General features: G+C 42.1%; 1 protein-coding gene across 3 annotated transcripts in view; it reads left to right on the plus strand.

Annotated features, from left to right (window-relative positions):
* The first annotated feature begins 324 nt into the window (after positions 1-324).
* The window catches only part of znf385b (zinc finger protein 385B), a 350,354-nt gene continuing 327,946 nt past the window's right edge, over positions 325-22,732 (plus strand). The window contains exon 1 of one of the 3 annotated variants that reach the window (XM_048535396.2): positions 325-1,594. The gene's annotated coding sequence lies outside the window, so the exon portion shown is untranslated. Of the gene's footprint in view, positions 1,668-2,379; positions 2,804-22,732 lie in introns of those variants that run through there. The other 2 variants (XM_048535397.2, XM_048535398.2) reach the window with 2 other exon arrangements.

A 22,732-nucleotide genomic window follows, 5' to 3' on the forward strand; every position in this document is an offset into this window, starting at 1 on the left:
AATGAATATTCTCTCGCAAGTTGCTCGGCAAGTTCACGGTTTAGTTTATAAACCATGGTTTATGTCAAAGGCATTGTAACTATGCATCATAACTCTATCTAACACCCCACCGCCTTCCTTTTCGTCCGGTTGCCTTCAGTTTGGACAAAACGGTTCACAACGCCGTCATCTCCAGTTTGGGGGACCGGAGTATTTTCCTTCGGAATTAGAATGAGAAAAAGCGATGGATAATGGATACGTTGGCTGAGTGGGGAGGGGGTGGAGTTCAAAGACGTCAAGTTCTCCACATCAAGTGGAATGGGCTTTGGGATCAACCTTTAGTTCGCCGATAACCATTGAAACTCTGAAGCTCGATGCTGCAAAAGGCGTAGTTCAAGACACGAGAGCTTTGAAGGTTTGGTGCGGATTAATGACTGGCTCAGATAAGGGGGACCGAATAGCAGCGCATGTACAGGAACGCTTGTGTGAGGCACAGAACTTTGGGCCCGCTGCTGCGTCGCACAAGGAACCAAGGGGACCAGGCCGCGGGAGTGAGAGAGACATTGAGGCAATGATTTGGAGCAACAAAAAACGCGTCGAAATGATTTTGCATTTAGAGAGATTCTGAGCGTACCCAGAGCGTTTCGCAGTCACTTGTTTGAAGTGAGTTAGTTTTGTTACCTTGTCAAGTGCAGTGTCGATTTATACACACCTTTGGCAAGCAATTTCACAACAACACTTGGAAGAATGACCAGTTCACTTTTATTGCTGACTGAGGGGTGTGTACTGAGATGATTATAAAGTTAGTTCTCATGAGACAAAAATCTGCCACGAAGCAATGTGGAGTGAGTACATTTCAAATGATTTTTCATGAAAAAATGTAAACCAGACTTTCATAGGAATGCTGAGAAACACAACTCTTATTTCGTGACATACCTATGAATATGGAAATACATGAGCTGCACGTTTTGCCTGAGGGTGAGCTGTTGCTCATGTACCGGAGAGAGTGTGAAATGCTGCAGCAGTGCACGGGTAAGTTAGACAGATATACAAGTGCACAAAAACAGGACTAAATCTGTTTGGAAGTCCGCAAGAAAACTAATATCCGAATGTGAAAGAGGAGCAGAGACACCGCGTTCTGCGTTCACACAGGGTCATCGAACGCGGCAATGCAAACAGAAAAGATCAGCAGAAAGCAACGAGAAATGTTAATTCATATCAATTCCTGGCTGATGGACAGAAGCACGCGTAGTCTTGATGAGCTGAGAGCCCAGTTTCTATCCCAGGGGGATTCCTATGGGGTTGTGAACATTTCCGTGTAATCACAGGGACAGATCAACTTTTCTTCACCATTCTGTTCTAAAGGGTTAAGCTGAGCTGTGGATGTGATGTATTTCGATCAGTGTGTATTTTTGAAGACACCAGCTTGTAGGTGAGCAGGTCAGTCCTGTGCGCAAGCTCCTGTGAAAAACTGGCGAAGGAATCGGCGGAGCACGGAGCCCGGATCTGCCGTTGCAAGGGGGGCTGGAGATGGGAGCAGCCGGAGCCCTGGAAATCTTGCCCGGGTTTTGTGTGGAAGCTGCAGCCAGAAGGGACGGCTAACTGCGGGCACGAGGTATGTCCGGGGGTTTGTCTTCTGTCCTGAGCTTACGGTTGCTCTGGTTTTGGAGCTGAGCATTCCGGTGCAGGTTGTATGTTTCTTTTTGCTGGTATAATTTTAAGCCTTTTTCTCTATTAGGCCGTATTAGGTGAATCGGGTCGCTGCCGGGCGGTCAGCCCGAGGGATGTTTTATTTAGGGCTGGAAGTGGTTTAAAATTCTTGTCAATTTCAAGGACCTGTCTCCCTTTTAATGTTAAATAGAGAAAGCCGTAGCATTGAATTCGAAAGGGCCGCTTGGAGCATCAGCGTGATGGGGAACTGTATATTTTCAATCGTGGCTCTCTTATTCTGGATTGGGATGGGTTTAAATCTCAGCAGAAGCTATTCGGAAAAATGAAAGAAACTTCAGATGCATGGCAAATAGTTCAACTTGTGTCTTTTAAATATCTCCAGTGAAGTGACCTACATTGTTTGATGGTCTCAGCTGTTTTCAAATCTGTCGAAGTCAGACAAATAACATGATTCTTTTAAAAGCCGTGTGAAAATCGAGAACATTTTGATGTTAAAAGTGAGAATATTTAAAAAGCATTTTATTGTTCAGTAATTCTGTTCCAATGAACGTATTATTGCGGGCTGTCAACTAATATTTCCGAAGCTGGATGGTAGCGGGGCAACCCAACGCGGAATAAAATAGAAGGTGGGGGGGGATCCCTATTCCTTTATCCAGTACCTGACAACTTATACAAAGACAGCAGTGACATTGACAGATTGTAACGTTGGTACGGTGCTGAACTGCCTTATAAAGCGAGATGAAATTAATCTTCTGACGTGTGTAGCCATGTTGCATTGTTTGCAAACGATTGATCTCAGTAGCATCCTCAGTGTTGGAAGGACCGTTATCGTGCTCTACAGTTGAATTCCACTGCGAATAAACGGAAATCTTGTGAAACATCTTCACTGGTTATTAATCCAGAGACTGAGAGGCAGTAATGAAGAAACAGTTTGCTCTGATAAGTGACTGACAGGAACCTAAAGCACAGATGTATTCCTAATCCGCTTTGTTCGAGACAAAACCAATCGGGTCTAAATATAGCACTGTGGCACGGAGAGAACATGATGTCGGTTGCAGTTGTGCGTATGGCATGATCTAGAGAGTCGCACGTCTTTCACCCTCTTGTTCTGATGAATTTATCTAACGTTCTGTCATCGATTAAAATAAAAAAGGTAGATGGCTTTCCCTCAGATCAATGTTTTAAAATCTGCTGGTTGGCTGTTTCTTTGAAGAACTTTTTTGATCTAAAGTTCAGCTTCCCACTTTTAATGTGAGTTTCAAAGAGATTTACTGGAGGCTTCAGTGCGGTCCAGACAAGTTGAGTGTGTGGGCCAACACGTGGTGATGCAGTCTAATGTGGATAAATGTGACTTTCTACATGAGGGTGTGAGAAACACAAAGGCAGACGCTGATTTAAATGGCGATGATATTGGGGAATGTGGATGTCCTTGTTTGCTACACAGTGAAAGTAAACAGGCAAGCGCAGTAAGTGATGAGGAAGGCGAATGTGCAGGTCGGCTATTGTTCACCCCGACATCCAAAACACAAAAAGGCGTCAAAAACAGGCCCACCAAAAGGGCCAAACTCAGCATATCTGTCATTCTACTTGGATCTGTTTGGGTCATTTTGAGGAAAGAAAGCTTTGCTCTTGGTTCATTCAGGTTAAATGAAGTTTTTTTTAAAAGGGCCCAAGCAGACTATAGTAGAATCAAAAAGAATCCTTTACCTGAAAACTAGTTGGTCCTGAGGTTTACACACCAAGGATTTGCGACCTGTCTGTTGGCCTTGTGAGAGGATTTGAGTTCCAAAGTCGGAATGTTTTTGCAGTTATGCAGGGCCTTGATGAGAACACACCTGGTGTATTGTATTGCAGTGTGTTTTCCCTCCCTACGGAAAGATGCAGTTGGCATTGGAGGAAATAGGACTCCTGGTGCGGTGGCCTGGCAGTGGAGCCAGGGACTCCTGGTGCTGGCGTGGCAGTGGGAGCAGCAAAGCCAGAGACTCCTGATTGTAGTCGTGAAAGGCCCAGGGCAGGAACTTCTGGCTATTGGCCAAGTGACAGCTCCTACATTGGTGGGTCTGCACAAGTGGTGGCAAAGTGGTGAACATCCCTCTTTGATTTACTGGAGGCTAGGTGCTGGCATAGACTGGGATGGAAAAACTGTTATTCTGAATATTTCATTTCTTTATTTCTCTCATTTATTCCTATGATCTGTAATACTGGACTTGTTATTTCTTTACTTTCCAATTTTTGTTTGTTCCTAAGACTTTATTCTTTGATCCTAAGATCCTTTGTCCCTTAGATGGCACCGTCGTGGGGTGACTTGTAAACTTTTCATTGTACTCATTTGAGTAGAAGTGACAATAAAGCTAATTCAACTGCACTTTGAGTTCACAAGGCTGATACAAGGTACTGTGCAATGAGGAGAGATTTTGTTTGACTGGGCCATTATTCACTCAAGTTCAGAAGGATAAGAAGGGATTTAATTGAAAGGCATAAGTTCTAAACAGGCTGGACAGTCTAGATGTGGAGCGCAGGCTTCCCTTGGTTGGGGAGTTGGGGACCAGAAATCTAAGTCTCAGGATACAGAGTAGGCCATTTAGGACCAAGGTGAGATGCTTCTTCCCTTGAAGTGTTGTCAACCTGAATTCATTAGCACAAGCCTATAGAGGCTATGTCACTGGTTATATTCAAGACATTTGATGCAATTTTAGTCATTTAAAGGCTCAACATGTATGGAACAAAAGCTGGAATTTGGTGTACAGCTAGAGGATCAGCCATGATCATATTGAATGGAGAAGCTGCCTGAAGGAGTGAATGGCCTGCATTTGCTCCTCATTGTTGTGTTTCTGTCTTATCTTCATGTCTCAAGATGAAGATTCAAGGCCATGATACCTGTGTAGCATACCAGCCTGATCAAGAATAAAGTAGGAGAGACTGTGAGCCAAGGATTAGTGCTTTTTCAAATCTGGTTGTAAAATTTGAAAAGTGAAGACTTAAAAGACAGATGCTGGCAAATAGCTACATTTTTTTTCCCTGTCCAAGGGGGAAAAGTGTTAAAATGAGAGTGAGTGAATTTGGTTTTCCAAATCATGTGAATAAATGGACAAAAGGACAGGCTTGCAGATTGATAGATTTGCAGCTTGCAAGGGAAAAGAGAGTTCAGAAGTGTATTGATATTCACAGTAACAAGGGGAACTGCAGATGCTGGTGAATCCAAGATAACAAAGTGTGAAGCTGGATGAACACAGCAGGCCAAGCAGCATCTCAGGAGCAGAAAAGCTGACATTTCGGGCCTCGGCCCTTCATCAGCTCATGTGTTCATCCAGTTTCACACTTTGTTATCTCTGATATTCACAGGACTTTGGTTTGAAATGTATTCAGGTGAAGTTGAACCAGAGAGTGGATTATGGCCAAAGATAAAAACATCTGATCGCCAATTGGACACAGTATTTTCTGTTAATCATCTCCAGGTTGGATGAGAGGTATTAGGAGCAGACTCCATTACAAGACATGCAGCATTATAGTTTAGGACCCTTAGAGCAGTCAATAGGAAATGAAAGCAGATGTCTTAGACACCACTTTATTTAGGACAGAGGTGAGAATGATGTTCGCTGTGGGACAACAGAACAAATATAGATGAGTGAAGAATGAATTAGGAGACAGCCATACAAGTTTTTTTTGAACAAAGTACTGTTCACATGTGAACAAGGTGAAGGAACTGTGTCTTTAGGGACCTCAAAAAATAAAATATTCCATATCGAAGGCTGTATAGAAAATCGATAATTAAATGATGGTGTTGTGAGCAATGTTCTGTGTGATATTAAAGAAAGATGAGTGACTGTAAAGTGGAGCATTTTTGAGTCACTCAGAGGATGTGAATATTGTTGGCAAGGTCACATTTATTGCCCATCCCTAATTGCACATGAGAAAGGAGCAGCAAGTTTATTTCTTGACTTCTTGTAATCCATGTCCTACAAGAAACTGAGTGCTTTTGAATTGGGGCGTTTCAATATTTTAACTTATTACATTTCGAATCCAGATGGGGTATGAACGAACCATGCAATGGTGATAATATTTCTGTGTACCTGCCACCTACGTACCTGTAGGTTTGGGTGAAGTTGGTTGGTTGGGGGAGGTGGTGTGGGAAGAGCGCTGTCAAAGGAGTTGTGGTGTATCATGTAAATGTGGAGATGCTTGATAGACCTAAAGTTTGAGATTGTGGAAAAGATGTGGATCAAGCTGGCTAGTTTGTCTTGAATGCACATGAATGATCTTGAGTTTTGTTAAAGGTCCACTTATCCACGTAATTGCCTTGTAGGTCATGCAAAGGTTTTGGGAGTCATTCAGTGCAGAGCACCCTGTGTCTATTGGCTTAATCTAACCACAGCATTTATGTGGCTGGTCTGGTCAACATTTTGGATCCTTAGTGGATATTGCTGGAGGAATTTGGCCATAGTCATGTTGTGTAATGTCAGTAGACGTTCAACACTCTTGTGTAAAGTAATACTGCGTGGCACGTGCAAGACAAATGTTACATCTGCCTATCAGCCCAGTCTGCAATACTCTGATCTTGTCACATGCAGGGACAGGCTGCTTCAGTATCTGACAAGCAGCAAAATGGACATGAACACTCTTCAATCATCAGTTCTCTCTCCCATTTCTGACTTTTGATTCAGACTACATAACTGAAGTAGCTGAAGATGGTTCGGCCTGAGGCAGAGTCCTCGAGAAACTCCAGCCATATCCTGGGACTGTAATGATTGGGTTTCAACAAGCACACCTACCTTCCTTTATGCTGGTTATGACTTCAACCAGTTAAGTTTAAACATCCCACACCCCACCTTCTCTATCTCAATTTATTTTAATTTCTCTAGGGGTCCTTAATATGACAGCCAGCCAAATTCTGCCTTGGGTCACGGGCTGTGGCTATCACCTTGGATCATAAGTTAAACTCTTGTGCATGTTTGAATCAAGGCTGCGATAAATTGTGTTCTTGGTATGTTCTAAACTGACCATCGGCAAGTTATTGATTGATAAATTGTTTATTAATAAACCCCATTGTCAGTTTTAATCACTTGACTGAAGATTGAGAGTTCAAGGGTTCTTGTGGCACACGAGTGTTATCCCTACTTTTGAGCCAGGAGGCCTGGATAGGAGCCCGAACAGTTCTGCAAGTGTGTAATAACATCCCTGAATGGGTTGATCTGAAAATATATTTGCGAGTTAGCTGATAGAATGATAGCTAATTGAAGTGGATTCATCTGGCCATTTGTGAATGGGTACACCTGTTAGTTTTCCACTTTGGGTTCGATGCAAGATTTCTAAATGTACTGGAAAAACTTGGCTTGCGATCCAAATAGTTCTGGAGTACTTTATGTTCATTCATGGGACTTAATGATTGCTAATTTAGCTAGGTCCCTTGTTGCTGTTGAGAAGGTGCTGGTGAACTGCCTTCTTGAACTGCTGTGGTCAGTTTGTTGTCATTGGGGGACAGTATTTCAGCATTTTGATTCAGTAGTAGTTAAAGGCCCAGCAATATATTTCCAAGTCATGGTGATGAGTACCTTGGAGGGGAACTTGCAGGTGGTGATGTTCCCTTGAATTTGCTGACCCTGTCCTTCGAGATGGTAGTGATCGTGGGTTCGGAAGATGCTTCCAAAGGAAATTGGGTGAATTTCAGCTGTGCATCTTGTAGCTGGTAAACACGGCTGCGACTGAGCATCAGTGGTGGAAGGAGGGATGTTTGTGCATGTAATGCTAATCAAGCCGGCTGCTTTGTCTTGCATGGTGTCATGTTGAGTGTTGTTGGAACCACACCCAAGCAGGTATGTCGGGGTTATTCGATCACACTCCTGACTTGTGCCTTGTAGATGGTGGACTGGCTTTAGGCATCAGGAGATGAGTTACTCGCTGCAGGATTCCAAGTCTCTGTCCTGTCTTTGTAGCCACTAGAATTATTTAACCTGGCCAGTTGCGTTTCTAGTTAATAGTAACTCCCATGATGTTGATTTTAGACTGTACATTTTCAGTCGTAAAGCAGGGTTGATAGCTTTTGGCTGTATCCAATGTGCGGAGTCAATGTTTTCTTAGGAAGTGCATAGAACTGGTCAAAGATAAGCATTGGGGATTTTGGGGAGGCATCTCAGAATGTGGCTGAGAAATGATAGGTACTTAGCACTTTTGGCTGAAGATGGTTGAGTGTATCAACTTTGCCTCTGGTAGTTGTGCTGGGCACCTCCATGATAGACAGTATGACTTTATATGGAGCTGAAACCTCCAATTAGTAGTTAACGATCCCTGCCATAACTTGTGATTAGCTATTGTAGGACGACAGAACTTCATGATATTTTAGTATGTCCGTAACATTGTAGTTATAGCATTCTGCTTGTTTTAAAATCACAAATTTACCCTTCTATTCTCACTTAACTAACTTGGTGCCACATTTTCCCACACATCTGGCATTGTTGGTTCAAGCTGGGTGATATTATTGTCTTTTGAAGGTAGTTTTGGTCAGCTATTTCAGATGGTAATTAAGAGTTGCCAGATTACCATGAGTTTGCAGTCACACATTGAATGGACAAGGTAGCAAGGAAAGGCTTAACCGACCCCAGATTTATTTTATGTAGTGGTAGTCTTGTGGCTTGGGCACCAGTACTGAAAATATTCATTCCAGATTTACGAAATTAGATTAAAGTGTATTATTGAACTGTATAGTGTGATTTAAGTTTATCTCAGTAGATGTTGGATGACTTGTCCTCTACTATAACTGCTATGCTATTGTATGCAAGTAATCTTTGATGGGTTTTGGTGTTTGGTTCAGTAGTGCAAAGATAATGCTGAAAATTCCTAGTGGTCATGGATTAAGGCCCACTTTCAAGAATATGTGTTTGTTTTACATTAAAAGACAGACCGTAAGATATACGAGGTGAAGTCGGCCATTCAGCCAAGCAGATCTGTTCTATCATTCAATGAAATCATGGTTGTTCTGATAATTCTTAATACCACTTTTGTACCTTTTTCCTTGTAACTTTTGATTCCCCTACTGATTAAATGTCTATCTATGACAGCCTTGAAAATACGTAATGAACCAGCTTCAACAGCCTTCCATGTTAAAGAATAAGACCGATTTACTATTGCCTGAGAGATGAAATTCTTCCTTGTCTGTCCTCAGCGTGTGGTGTCTTATTCTGAGGTTATACCATCTAGTCCTAGACCCTCCCACAAAGGGAAATGACCCATCCAGATCTACCCTTCTAACTTTCCAAGAATGTTACACGTTGCAGTAAGTCTGCCTCTCGTTTTTCCATATTGCAATAAGTTCTGGACCAATGTATCAACCTGTGCTCATAAGACAACCCCTCCGTACCTGATAACAGCCCAGTAAATCTTCTCTGGACTGCGTCCCACACCAGTGTATCTCGGGCGCCACATCATTCATCGTATACCAGCCGTTGTCTGGCTTGTACGTTGCTAGAAGAGATTTTAGGAGCCATTTTAGCAAAGCCTCCCACTATATATAGTCTCTTCCCTTTGGAATGAAAGCCAGAATTCCATTTGCTTTCCCTCTTGTGCAACGAAATTGCATTTTTTGTGTTTCATGGATAAAGACTGCCGAATACCCCTGCATTTTTCTGCAGTCTGTTGCAATATAAATAATATTCAGCTCTTCTATTCTTACTGCTGAAGTGCATAACATCACATTTTCCTGCATTATATTCCATCTGCTAAGTTGTTGGCCACTCACATACCCTGTCTAAATCTGCCTGTGTCGTCCTCACCACCTGCCATCCCTATTTTTGTGGCATCCACAAATGTGACTACAGTACACTCTCTCATTCCTTGTCCAAGTCATTAATATATATCCTGTATATTAGTGGCCCCAGCACCGATTCTCGTGGCATATCATTAGTTATAGGTTGCTATCCTGAAAATGTGCCCCTATCCCAGTCTCTGTCTTCTGCTTGTTAGTCAATCCTATCTTCGTGCTCATGTGTATCTCCAACACCGCAGGCACTTCTCTTATTAAGTAGTCAAACATCTGATATATTATCAAACACCTTCTGAAAAGCTAAATGTGTTACATTCATTATACTTTACCTATCTTGCTTGTTAGCTCCTCAAAGAATTTGAATGAATTTATCAGGTATGCTTTCCTGTTCATGAAGCCATGCTGCTCTGCTTGATGATATGGTGTTTTTCTACATATTCATACGTTGCAGTCCTTCAGAGTATTAACTATACCATCCAGTTTGGTGTTATTTGCACGTTATCACATTGTTCGAGTACACGTCACAAAAACACACATTATCTTTTTGTATGCCTAAATTTTAGAACGAACAAAAATGTGACTGTTTGAAATCACTCCAGAAAGAATGACTCAAGTCTAAGATTTACATCAGCATGTAAAGCATGAATCCTATAAATATTTCTTTCCTGTGCATTCAGTTACATTTCTTTTGTTTTTTTTTAAATAGTAATTGCAACATATTAGAAAAAGCAGAAGAAAGCATATGGCCACTTGAGCCTGCTCTACCACTCAATAAGATCATGGCTAATCATCTGCCTCCATACTACCTATCCCCCCACCTTTCATATCCCTCAATTCTTCCACAGTCTAATTATCTCATGAGCGAGAACAGATAAAAGGATATGACCAAAGCGTACGTTTCAGCCCAATTATGGTGAGAGAAGATTTGTGTGTGCAGCTTGAATCAGATGGGCCAAGTGGCCTCTGTCTATGTTTTTTACATTTTCATATTTTTCTACTGTTAATGAAACAGTGATAAAGAAGCTGACTCAGTTGACACAGTTTGCCTCAGCGCTCAAATTTACCACTGTTATGTGAATTGCACTCAACAAATGAAGTAGTGAAGTTTCTAAACCTGTGTTTGGTTGAGAATCTGTCATACTTGATTTCAACTTTTTGTTAATTTATGCATGCTTACGCAATGTTTTTGTATTGGTAAAGCTACTCTGTGTCAGCAAACAATGATAGTTTTTGTGATTCATTTAAAATGATTCCAGCTTAAAGCAGAACTTTGAAAATTTGATCACAGTTTTAACACAACAATGTTGTATTAAAATTATCTGAGTTGACTGAAATAAAAAGGTGTTTTTCTAAAAATAATGCAGCTTTCCTCAAACATTATATCTGCTGATTGCTGAAAAGTACTGAAGCACTTCAAGTTTTATCAATTGTCCTTTATTTCTCAGTCAAATGAATTGATTGTTGAGTTGTCCAAAAATGAATTTTTAATTGTCTGTTAGCAAGAACATGTGCAAATATTGTGTTTAAATCTAACCATTATTCTTGTAAATGGAGCAACAAAATAACTTTTCTTTCAGACATTAACCTATTTTCACAAGTTGAGAAATAATTGTCAGTAGGAAGAAAATATTATTTTGAGCACTTGAACGTTAATACAATCCCACTCCTCTAACTGTGAGTAGTTAAGAGCCATTTTTCTTAAAAATAGTGCTGCTGCAGAAATTGCAATATGGAAGTTGTTTCTTGAGTCAGTATTGCTATTTCAATGTAAAAATTTAGCTTCCTTTAGCGAACTGCAAATAACTTGACAGTGGAGTGAGATGTGAAAGTCATTTTCTTGGGAGTTGTTTTCTAACTGTTGAGTACAAACTCTCTGCTTGTTTTTAGCAATCCAGATGTGTTCAGTGTGAACGCTTAATAACTAATGTTTCAGTTATGTGTTCTTGGGGCATTCCATCTCAAAACCTAAGCTGCTTTCTTTTACAAATTTATACATTAAATTATTATCGGTGAATTTTCAGATGTACTATATTTTGAAAACAAAAATTTTTGTATGCGTCCTTTTCCTCTTTGTTTGAAATCATCCACTGAGTTTTCAAAGCTTGCAGCAGTCATTGCTGACCTCTAGTTTTTGTATGTTTAGATGTTCTTGTGCTTAATAATTTTATATTTTGTCAAGTAGTAAATTCTGGTGACCAGTTACTTTGTTTACATGGGTTTGCCATACATACCATTTTCATGGATGAACTCACACAGGGAAGATCTGGTTTGGTTTTATACTGCCTTTGCAACCATTCTGCAAATCATACAGAAATGAGTATATTGTTTGAATTTGGGCAGTGACATAAAGTTCCTGGAGCAAACTGTGACCCACCTCTTGGAATGTATTCCAATATGTAACCAGTTTAAAATAAATATCATGTGGTCTACTGATTACATATTTTTCTAAAATTTATCCAGTTTTATTTATATGCTGAATGCAGGGGCTCCAATCCATGATTTCTCAAAAAAAAATGAGTTGTGAAGTTCTTGGAAGATCAAATAGCCAGACTGCTTTTGGAAACATGAACAGATTCCATCCCACTGTTGTTACAAATGAATATGTTGGATTCAGGTGAACATAAGTACACTTATCAAAACGCTACACGTGAGAAATATGTATGAAAGACCTGGATTTTTAATGCAAGTTCCAACCACACTTGCATACAAGTGTCCATACATTAGGAGAACTCCAATCATATCCAGTGTGGTAGCAGCACTCATAAATATCAAAATATCAAGCAATTTTTGAAACAACTGATCCCACCAAATGTGATCGTGTTCTTCCTGCGTATTTTTGCAGTCTGTTTGCTTCCTCCACTCCCCAAGGTTATTCCTCTCAATTACTTGAATTGCTGATTGTACTCTCTTTCAGGTAAAGCTGTATCTGATGTTCAAGTGTGAGAGATTTCAGAGCACAGTTTGCAAAAGAAGGAGGAAAGGTGTTCTCCTGGTGTCCAAGCCAACATTTAAAATTTATCTCTCAAGTAACATCAGGAAAAAAAAATGCTAATTTATGTTGCTCTTTTAGTATTGTGTCGTTTGCTTTTAAATTTAATTCCTCGTAGCTAGATTTGATCATGTCATGTTAGAGTGCTGTGGAATTCTGTCTCTTTCTCTATCTACCAAAAATATTAATAACAATGTTTTATAAAAATCCATCCCCAATTTTTGGAACTGCTCAACTGTTCAGAAAATACACCATTGAGAGGGACTTAAAATAAGTCATAGAGACAAAGGGATCAAAGATTTGGATGCACAGACTGCATTTAGAAGTGCTGAGTTGAAAAATCATCCAAAATCAATTGGAGATCATTACCGGAGAGATTTTGAAAGAGAAAAGATTAGGCAAAATTTAAAACAAACCTTGTCTAGACGGGACTTCTTGTACTGTGCATTTTGTACTTACCATCTTTCAAAAGAACACAAACATTAGAGTGCAACCAAGGTTTGCAAGGATGATCTAGAGCTGAGAATACCTACATAAGATGCAGGGGAGAAAAACCTGGGGCTGTCTGCTTGAGAAAATGAAAGCTCCATGTTAACCTGATGAAATACGTGAAATTTCAAAAGGGCTCAATAAGATAGATATTGACAAAAAATTTCCACTTGTATGGGAGACCACAATGAGAGGCCATTCATACAGAATGGTTACCAGTTGTTTAATGTAGGGCATTTTGCGGGAAATTCCTTGTCCAAAAAGCGGTAAGAATTTGGAAATTGTTACAATACAATGCTGAGGTGGGGGTTGGTGGGTGGTGGCAAGAGAGGAAACAAAAATGCTAAAACACTCATATTGTTCTTTCCCACAAATGCTACCTGATCTGAGGTATTCCAGCATACTTTTTTCAGGCTTTAAGCATCTGCAGCATTTAAATTTGGTGTTTGAGTGCAGTTGGGATTAACTTCAAGGTGAGGCAAGGTGACTGAATAAGACAGAAGTATAAAGCGATATACACTTAGATGAAGAGGACAGCACATTTATTTGTGAGGAGCTGAATTACTGGTGTTGAGCTGATCAGCCCTTGCCTATGTTGTAGATGACTTTTTGTGCTAATTGCCTGCTGCAGCGTCTAAAATTGTAAATCAGAGGCACACCTCCTTGGCTCCCTTGAAATGTGGAAGCTTCCTGAGGATAACGTCAGCTGTGTTTGAGTTTATATGACATGTGCAACTGTCCAGACTCTGAGACATGCGTTAGGCATATGTGATATGGTGATTAACCCATAATTATCTCACTAGTGTGATCATTACAAAATGTCACTTTGGTTTCATGTAAACTGAATAACTTCACTGTACTTAGTACGCTACACTGATCAGCTCAGAGCAATAATCTTAATTTGAGTTATAGAGGCACTGAGTTAGACAGCATAGAACAGACCCGACAGTCCAACTAGTCCACGCCCACCATGTTCCCAAACGGAACCAGTCCCATTTGCTTACATTTGGCCCTTTGGCCCATATTATAGAAATCTCAAAGATAGAAGGGGTAGGGATCTCTTTGGGTCCTTTCGGCCCTTTCAGCTTGCTCCATCATTCTTCACAATCAAGGCTGGTTGTCCAACTCAATAGCCTAACCTTTCTCCCCGTAACCTTTTGATCCTGTTTCCCACCCACCCCCCGCCCCGCAAGTGTTAAATCTAGTCACCTCCAGACATTTCTTATTCATGTATTTATCCCAATGTTTTTTAAACATTGGAACTGTACCTGCATCCACCACTTCCTCTGGAAGTTCATTCCACACACTAACCACTCTCCATGTAAAAAACAATTGCACTCATGTCCTTTTTGAATTGCTCCCCCCTCACCTTAAAATATGCCTCCTAGTTTTGAACTTTCCCACCCTGGGGAAAAGGCTAATCACTTTATCTATGCTCCTTATGATTTAATAAACCTCAATACGGTCATCCCTCAACCTCCTGCACTCCAATTTTTTTAAAAAAGGTCCCAACCTATTTTTATAACTCAAACCCTCCATTCCCAGAACATGATGGTAAATATTTTTTGAATAACAAGGCAACCAGGACTGCGCACAGTATTCCAGAAGCGGCCTCACCAATGTCCTGTACAACCCCAACATGACGTCCCAACATCTGTACTCAAAGGTCTGAGCAATGAAGTCAAGGGTGCTAAATGCCTTCTTAACTATCCTGTTTCCCTGTGACGCAAATTTCAAAGAATTTTGTACCTGAACCCTGAGGTCTCTCTCTTCCACAATACTACCCAGGGCCCTACCATTAATTGCACAAGTCTTGCCCTTTATGTTTTACAAAATGTAATATTTTGCATTTATCCAAATTAAACTCCATCTGTCACTCCTAATTTGATTTGATTTATTGTAGTCACATGTACCTAAGTGCCGTGAAAAGCTTTGTTTTGCGAGCAGTGCAGGCAGATCATAGGGTGCTTGGGCAGAATGAGGCATCCAGGTTACGCTGCACAATAGGTGTGTGAAGCAGGATTAACATTAACAAGATCAACATTGGTTGAAGTTAGCCCATACAGCTGTCCAATAATGGCAGGAAAGAAGCTGTTCTTGAGCCTGTTGATGTGTGTGTTCAAGCTTCTGTAACTTACACCTTAAAGAAGAGTTTGGAAGAGAGCAGTATTGGGATGGGAGGGGCCTTTGATGTCGGCACCCTTTCCACAGCGATGAGAAGTGCAAATGGAGCCCATGATGGGACGTTGACTTCTGTAATGGTCTGGGTTGTGCACACAACTTTCTGTATTTTCTGTGGTCCTGGGCAAAGCCGTTGCTGTGACATGCCACTATGTACCAGTCAGAATGCTTTCTATGGTGCATCTGTAGAAGCCCATTGACCCAGTTGATCAGTATGCCTTTGTAATCTTAAATGACCAACTTCACTGTCCACTATGCCACCAATTTTGGTGTCAACCACAAACTTACTAACCATACCTCCAATATTCTCATACAATAGTTTATATTAATGACAAACAAAGGTGGACTTGATACAAAACCTTGTGGAACACTGCTGGTCGTAGACCTCCAATCTGAAAAAGAAGCCTCCACCACCACCACCTGTTTTCTACTGTCAAGACAGCTGTAATTGAGTTACTTTCATTCTGTTCCAAACGTCATCAACTGTGGAAATTGACGGAAAACTAGTGGATAGTAAGGACGTAAATTGAAGATTTGCATTTTGCATTGTCCAAATTGATTAGCATTTGGGAGGAAAAGGAATTGATGTCCCATCAGTTTCATTCTTTCAAAACTTCTGTCGTGCCTCAACCCACTCATCAAGGGTGTTGTAATTTTCAATGTAATTTCTAAGGCTTTTTTAAGGAGCTTTTTAAAAAATATATCATTAGTTCTCAGTTTCCCTGCTGCATCAGGGAATTTAGGAGCAGCAGTTTTTTTTTAACGTCCTGTCTCTCATTTTGCAAGTAATAAAGAATGGCCACTGGTCAAGCTGCTGGTTACATTTTGGTGAGCTTCTCCTGACCCCATTGCAATTGTTCTCTTCATTCTTAGAGGTTCTTTCTGAGGTATTGTTCAGCTACCTTCCAGTTGGATGTTTTTCTTCCATGAAAAAATAGAAGGAAAAAGAGAGATGGCAATTTATATAGTCTTCAGTCCATCCAACTGCATGTTATAGTTACTAAACTACTTCAAATGTAGTCATTGTTTTAAATGTAGAAGCCAATTTCTACACAGCAAACTCCCACAAACAACAGCAATGCAATAATAATCAGGTCATCTGCTTTTTGTAATGGTAATTCAAAGAAAAAATGTTTCTTGCCCTAAACATTGAGATTAATTCTACTGATCGTCTTAGTAACATGTTGGAAATGTTTACGTTCACCTTAACCTGAGGACCTGTCTACATGCTAAAATCTCAGTTAAACGGTGGCACCTACAACAGAACAGCTCTCATTTGGGAATGCTCTCAAGAACCAGCTTACATTTTGCGCTGATGTCTCTGGAGTGAGACTTGAACCCATGCAGTTGTGGCTTAGAGCTGCAAATGCTGCCATATTTGTCGAAAGCATGTCAAATTTCTGTAGTTGATTCTGAGCAAGTAAATTACTGTCAGATTAGAACAACACAGAAAATGCTGGAGAAACTCAACAGTTTTGGCATCACCTGTCCAGAGAGAAATGAAATCAGCATTTTGAGTTTGGTATGACTCTCCTTTTGAACCAAAAAGTGGTGGAAAATTGAGGTTTTTTTAACTAGTTTTGACAAGGAGCAGGAGCAGCAGGGCAGGCGATGTGAAGGTCCAGTGCAAAAGGCAGACGGATTATTCAGAGTGGTGAAAGACTAAAAGAAGTACGAGTGTAATTTAAGGTGTGCAAGGGAGATAATGGGTTCTGTCTGATAACTAAATAAACAGGCCACAAAGAAGACAAGGTTGGTTTGTGGGTGGTTGGGAGAGTTAGCGGGTGGTGGAGTTGCTCTGAAGAGGTCTTGAGATGTCTGCTTCATCTGGAAAGTTTGATTGGGACTTTGGGCAAAGTGGAAGGAGAAGGTAAATGGGCAAATGTTAGACCTACAATTGCATGGAAAAGTGTCACAGTAGAGCCAGGAAGCATTAGGAGTCATGGAAGAGTGAATCAGGGCATTTTGAAGGGGAGGGAAAGGTACGTTTGTTGGTGGCATCCTGTTGGAAGTTGTGGGAATGGTCAAGGGTGATTCTCTGCCAATGGAGACTCTAAGGGTGGAAAGGGAGGTTAAGGCGACCCCCACCATTGTACCAGGAAGGAGGTGAGTGCTGCGGGCAGAATTGCGGGAGATGGGCCAGACACAGCTGAGGGCTCTATTAGTTACAATGATGGAGGATCCTGAGTTAGGAAAATGGAGGTCATGCGGAAGGCAGCCTGATGGGAAGGTGGCATCATCACAGCAGAAGTGACAGAGCTAGAGAAACCGGGTGAATCAAATGGAGTCCTTGCAGGAAGCAGAGTGTGAGGAGGTGTCGTCAAGATGACTGAGAGTTGATGGGCTTTTTTCTGGATGTTGGTGGACAGCAAATCCCCAGAAATAGAAATAGTGAAGTCAAGGAAGGGAAAAGTCAGAGATGGACTGGGTGAAGTTGAAAGCAGGGTCGAAATTGGCAGCAAAACTGATGAATTTTCCAATTCTCCACCAGAGCCGGAAGCAGCACTGAAGACAACATCGATATATTTGAGAAGGAGTTGTGGTGTGGGGACTTGAGTAGGGGAACAGGGAATGTTGCATGTACCCACAAATAGACAAGCATAACTGGGGCCCTGTGGATATTCATAGCCACATCTTTGATTTGGAGAAAATGAGACGAGTTAAAGATGAAGTTGTTCAAAGTGAGAACGCATTCAGCCAGACAAAGCAGGGTGCAAAACTGGGCAGGCCTCTTCAAGAAAGAAGCAGAGAGTCTTCAGGACTGTCTTAAATGCAAGCTGTGCCACCAGTCATTGTCGACATGATTTTAATATTGTTCCTTCAAGCATCACAGGATATGAAGTGATATGACCAACTTGCTTTAATGCTCAGATAATAAAATGTGAGGCTGGATGAACACAGCAGGCCAAGCAGCATCTCAGGAGCACAAAAGCTGACGTTTCGGGCCGAGACCCTTCATCAGAGAGGGGGATGGGGAGAGGGAACTGGAATAAATAGGGAGAGAGGGGGAGGCGGACCGAAGATGGAGAGTAAAGAAGATAGGTGGAGAGAGTGTAGGTGGGGAGGTAGGGAGGGGATAGGTCAGTCCAGGGAAGACGGACAGGTCGATGAGGTTAGTAGGTAGCTGGGGGTGCGGCTTGGGGTGGAAGGAAGGGATGGGTGAGAGGAAGAACCGGTTAGGGAGGCAGAAACAGGTTGGACTGGTTTTGGGATGCAGTGGGTGGGGGGGGAAGAGCTGGGCTGGTTGTGTGGTGCAGTGGGGGGAGGGGACGAACTGGGCTGGTTTAGGGATGCAGTAGGAGAAGGGGAGATTTTGAAACTGGTGAAGTCCACATTGATACCATATGGCTGCAGGGTTCCCAGGCGGAATATGAGTTGCTGTTCCTGCAACCTTCGGGTGGCATCATTGTGGCACTGCAGGAGGCCCATGATGGACATGTCATCTAGAGAATGGGAGGGGGAGTGGAAATGGTTTGCGACTGGGAGGTGCAGTTGTTTGTTGCGGACTGAGCGGAGGTGTTCTGCAAAGCGGTCCCCAAGCCTCCGCTTGGTTTCCCTAATGTAGAGGAAGCCGCACCGGGTACAGTGGATGCAGTATACCACATTGGCAGATGTGCAGGTGAACCTCTGCTTAATGTGGAATGTCATCTTGGGGCCTGGGATGGGGGTGAGGGAGGAGGTGTGGGGACAAGTGTAGCATTTCCTGCGGTTGCAGGGGAAGGTGCCGGGTGTGGTGGGGTTGGAGGGCAGTGTGGAGCGAACAAGGGAGTCACGGAGAGAGTGGTCTCTCCGGAAAGCTGACAGGGGAGGGGATGGAAAAATGTCTTGGGTGGTGGGGTCGGATTGTAAATGGCGGAAGTGTCGGAGGATAATGCGTTGTATCCGGAGGTTGGTAGGGTGGTGTGTGAGAACGAGGGGGATCCTCTTGGGGCGACTGTGGCGGGGGCGGGGTGTGAGGGATGTGTTGCGGGAAATACGGGAGACGCGGTCAAGGGCATTCTCGATTACTGTGGGGGGAAAGTTGCGGTCCTTGCAGATCTTGGACATCTGGGATGTGCGGGAGTGGAATGTCTTATCGTGGGAGCAGATGCGGCATAGGCGGAGGAATTGGGAATAGGGGATGGAATTTTTGCAGGAGGGTGGGTGGGAGGAGGTGTATTCCAGGTAGCTGTGGGAGTCGGTGGGCTTGAAATGGACATCAGTTACAAGCTGGTTGCCTGAGATGGAGACTGAGAGGTCCAGGAAGGTGAGGGATGTGCTGGAGATGGCCCAGGTGAACTGAAGGTTGGGGTGGAAGGTGTTGGTGAAGTGGATGAACTGTTCGAGGTCCTCTGGGGAGCAAGAGGCGGCGCCGATACAGTCATCAATGTACCGGAGGAAGAGGTGGGGTTTGGGGCCTGTGTAGGTGCGGAAGAGGGACTGTTCCACGTAACCTACAAAGAGGCAGGCATAGCTGGGGCCCATGCGGGTGCCCATGGCCACCCCCTTAGTCTGTAGGAAGTGGGAGGAGTCAAAAGAGAAGTTGTTGAGTGTGAGGACGAGTTCAGCTAGGCGGATGAGAGTGTCGGTGGAGGGGGACTGGTCGGGCTTGCGGGACAGGAAGAAGCGGAGGGCCTTGAGGCCATCTCCATGCGGAATGAAGGTGTACAGGGACTGGACGTCCATGGTGAATATGAGGTGTTGGGAGCCAGGGAATTGGAAGTCCTGGAGGAGGTGGAGGGCGTGGGTGGTGTCACGGACGTAGGTGGGGAGTTCCTGGACCAAAGGGGAGAAAATGGAGTCCAGATAGGTGGAGATGAGTTCGGTGGGGCAGGAGCAGGCTGAGATGATGGGTCGACCAGGGCAGGCAGGTTTGTGGATTTTGGGAAGAAGATAGAAACGGGCCGTGCGGGGTTGGGGAACAACGAGGTTGGAGGCTGTGGGTGGGAGGTCGCCTGTGGTGATGAGGTCGTGAATCGTGTTGGAGATGATGGTTTGGTGCTCGGGTGTGGGGTCATGATCGAGGAGGCGGTAGGAGGTGGTGTCGGAGAGTTGGCGTCTGGCTCTCTGCTTTAGGAAGTTATTGTACTTAAAATATCCAAAATGTTTTTTGTCCAAAATATCCTGGTAACAAACCATTGGCACTTGTTAATAGATGCTAGTGGGAAGCAAGTTGAACCATTCAGTTAGAGAAATTGTTCAGCTGGTAAACTTGGAATGTGACGAGGGTCTTTGTTAAAATAGCTAGCTAGGAATTTACTGCATATTCGTTCTATTTATGTTAGTGAGAGGCTTTAAACACAGCAGGTGATAATGAGCTTCCCTGCTGGGTGCAATTCTGGTTGGATATTTTTGTATCTAATGCATTGAAATTGAGATTACCATAATGTTTGACTAAGCAATTTATTTGACGAATGCTTCATATGCCTAAATTGATGTATGCTGTGTTCATTCAAATTGTTGAAATTAAGGAAATAATTAGGAGCTTGAGGAGTGTTTTTTCTTCCACAATATCTCACAGGACAGCCCTTCGAGGATATGTGGTACAGAAACTAACCATGTAAGACGATCTATCCACGCCAATGTTGATGCTACAGTCCAGCCTTCTCCCATCTTTGCTCATAAAAATTTATCAATGTAACCCTCTTTCACTTACTCCCTTTATATACTTGCCAAGCTTCCCCTTAAATACATCTGTACTGTACACTTCAACCACTCCCTGTGGTCACAAGTGCCTTCAGATCACTCCTTGGGGAAGGGCATTGTAATAATTTATCTCTTTAAAAAGAAAATTACTGTCTTTATAACTTGGAACGCTTGGTTCAACAAACTTGAGAGCAGGAAAGATTTACATGGATGTTGCCAGAGTTGAAGGATTTGAGCTGCAGGGAGAGGCTAAATAGGCTAGGGCTTTTCCCCTGAAATATCGGAGGTAGAGGGATGATCTTAGAGAGCGTTATAAAATCATGAGGGATGTGGATAAATAGCCAAGGTTTTTTTTCCCTAAGATGGGAGAATCCAGAATTAGAGGGAGAGGGGAAAGATTTAAAAAGGACCTGAGGGGTAACTTTTTCACGCAGAGGTGGTTTGTGCATAGAATGAGCTGCCAGAGGAAGTGGTGGAGACTGATAAAATTACAGCATTTAAAAGGCGTCTGGATGGGTATGTAAATAGAAAGGGTTTGGAAGGATATCAGCCATATGCTGGCAAATGGGACTAGGTCAAATTTGCAAGTCTGGTCGGTGTCAATGAGTTGGACTCGAGGGCCTGTTTCCATGCTGTAATATTCTGACTTTATGACTGTATTACCTGATGATGAGAATGTTTAATCTTTTGTCTGTGGTGGTGCTCAGTGATTTTAGTGCAACTAGCTGTGTTTTTACCTCATTCGATTTTACAGATCTTGAATTTCTTAGGCCAGTTGTGCAAACATTGTTTTTAATTCTCATCTCACTGTAAAATTCCTTACCTTCTGCAGTGTGCTTCAGTCATTGAGATTTGGATCTGCTTCTTTGGAAAGGTCAAAAGACAGCAGTTTTTTAAACAAAAAATGAGAACATTCAACGTTGTTTAATTTGTTTTATATAAAAGTTAGTTTGTTCATCAAATGCTCGAATTCCAAAACGTTCCTTGTATCTTAGATGAAGGATATCATGAACAGGTTGACAAGATGTAAATTGAGTACTTGTCACTGGCTGTGAAAGCCTCACTGAGAGACATCTCTGATCAGAATGGTGACATTTGATAGGCAGTTGGTTGTACATTACTTCTTGCGTACTTTCAGCATTAAGTACAACAATATCGTGAATTAGCAAATACATAAAAGGACTAATGTATTGAACTGACGTGTTATAATGTTTTTAACAGGATGAGCAAAGTATGGCTTGGTGAGAGTCTGGAACTCTCTGCTTGAAGGGGAAGTAGTTAGAAAGCTGCAGTACATTTAAGTAATACAGACATGAAAAAATGTTTGAAGTGCTCTGTCCTGCAGAGCTATGGAGCAAGAGCTGAAACATAGATTGGGTCAAATAGCGCTTTTCTGTCAGACACAAACACTGCTGGTCATAGCGGCCTCCTCTACCGTGATTTTTCTTTTTGATTTTCACAAACAGCCAACTGGGAAATGAGAAACAAAAATAACCCAACTGTGTTTGATATAAAAATTGGCAGGTACACATGGGGCTGAAGGTAGCAGCTGAAATGTTTGGAAGAAATCTTGATTTATAAATTTAAGGAATATAGTTTTGAAAACAATTAATTATTGTGGAGACATTTAACAATATTGTCTGTATTTTTCAGGGTCAGTTTGGTTGGTCAGCGGTAATTTTTACTCACCCATTTGTTCCTCCTCCTTAAATTTAATTATAAATTCATGGCTGAAGTTTGTGCTAAAATAATGCTGATATTGATAATTTGATTTGTAGAAGATTAAGATAAATCCCATTTGTGATGAGGCCTTAAATAAGGTGTGTGTGTGTGTACTTATATGTTTAAGATATTATTGGGGAAAAGGAATAGATACTTGCGACTTAACAGCAAGACTAAGTTCAGATGTTATATTTCAGAAGAATGAAACTAACGCATCTGGAACACATGGAAATTTCAGAACTTATTCCTAGGGAATTAATCTTGGGCATACTTTTTTTTGAAGTATCTCCAACCACACTATACTTGGGCCAGACAATTTTGAC

Source organism: Stegostoma tigrinum, chromosome 7, assembly GCF_030684315.1.
Source record: "Stegostoma tigrinum isolate sSteTig4 chromosome 7, sSteTig4.hap1, whole genome shotgun sequence".
Taxonomy (NCBI): domain Eukaryota; kingdom Metazoa; phylum Chordata; class Chondrichthyes; order Orectolobiformes; family Stegostomatidae; genus Stegostoma; species Stegostoma tigrinum.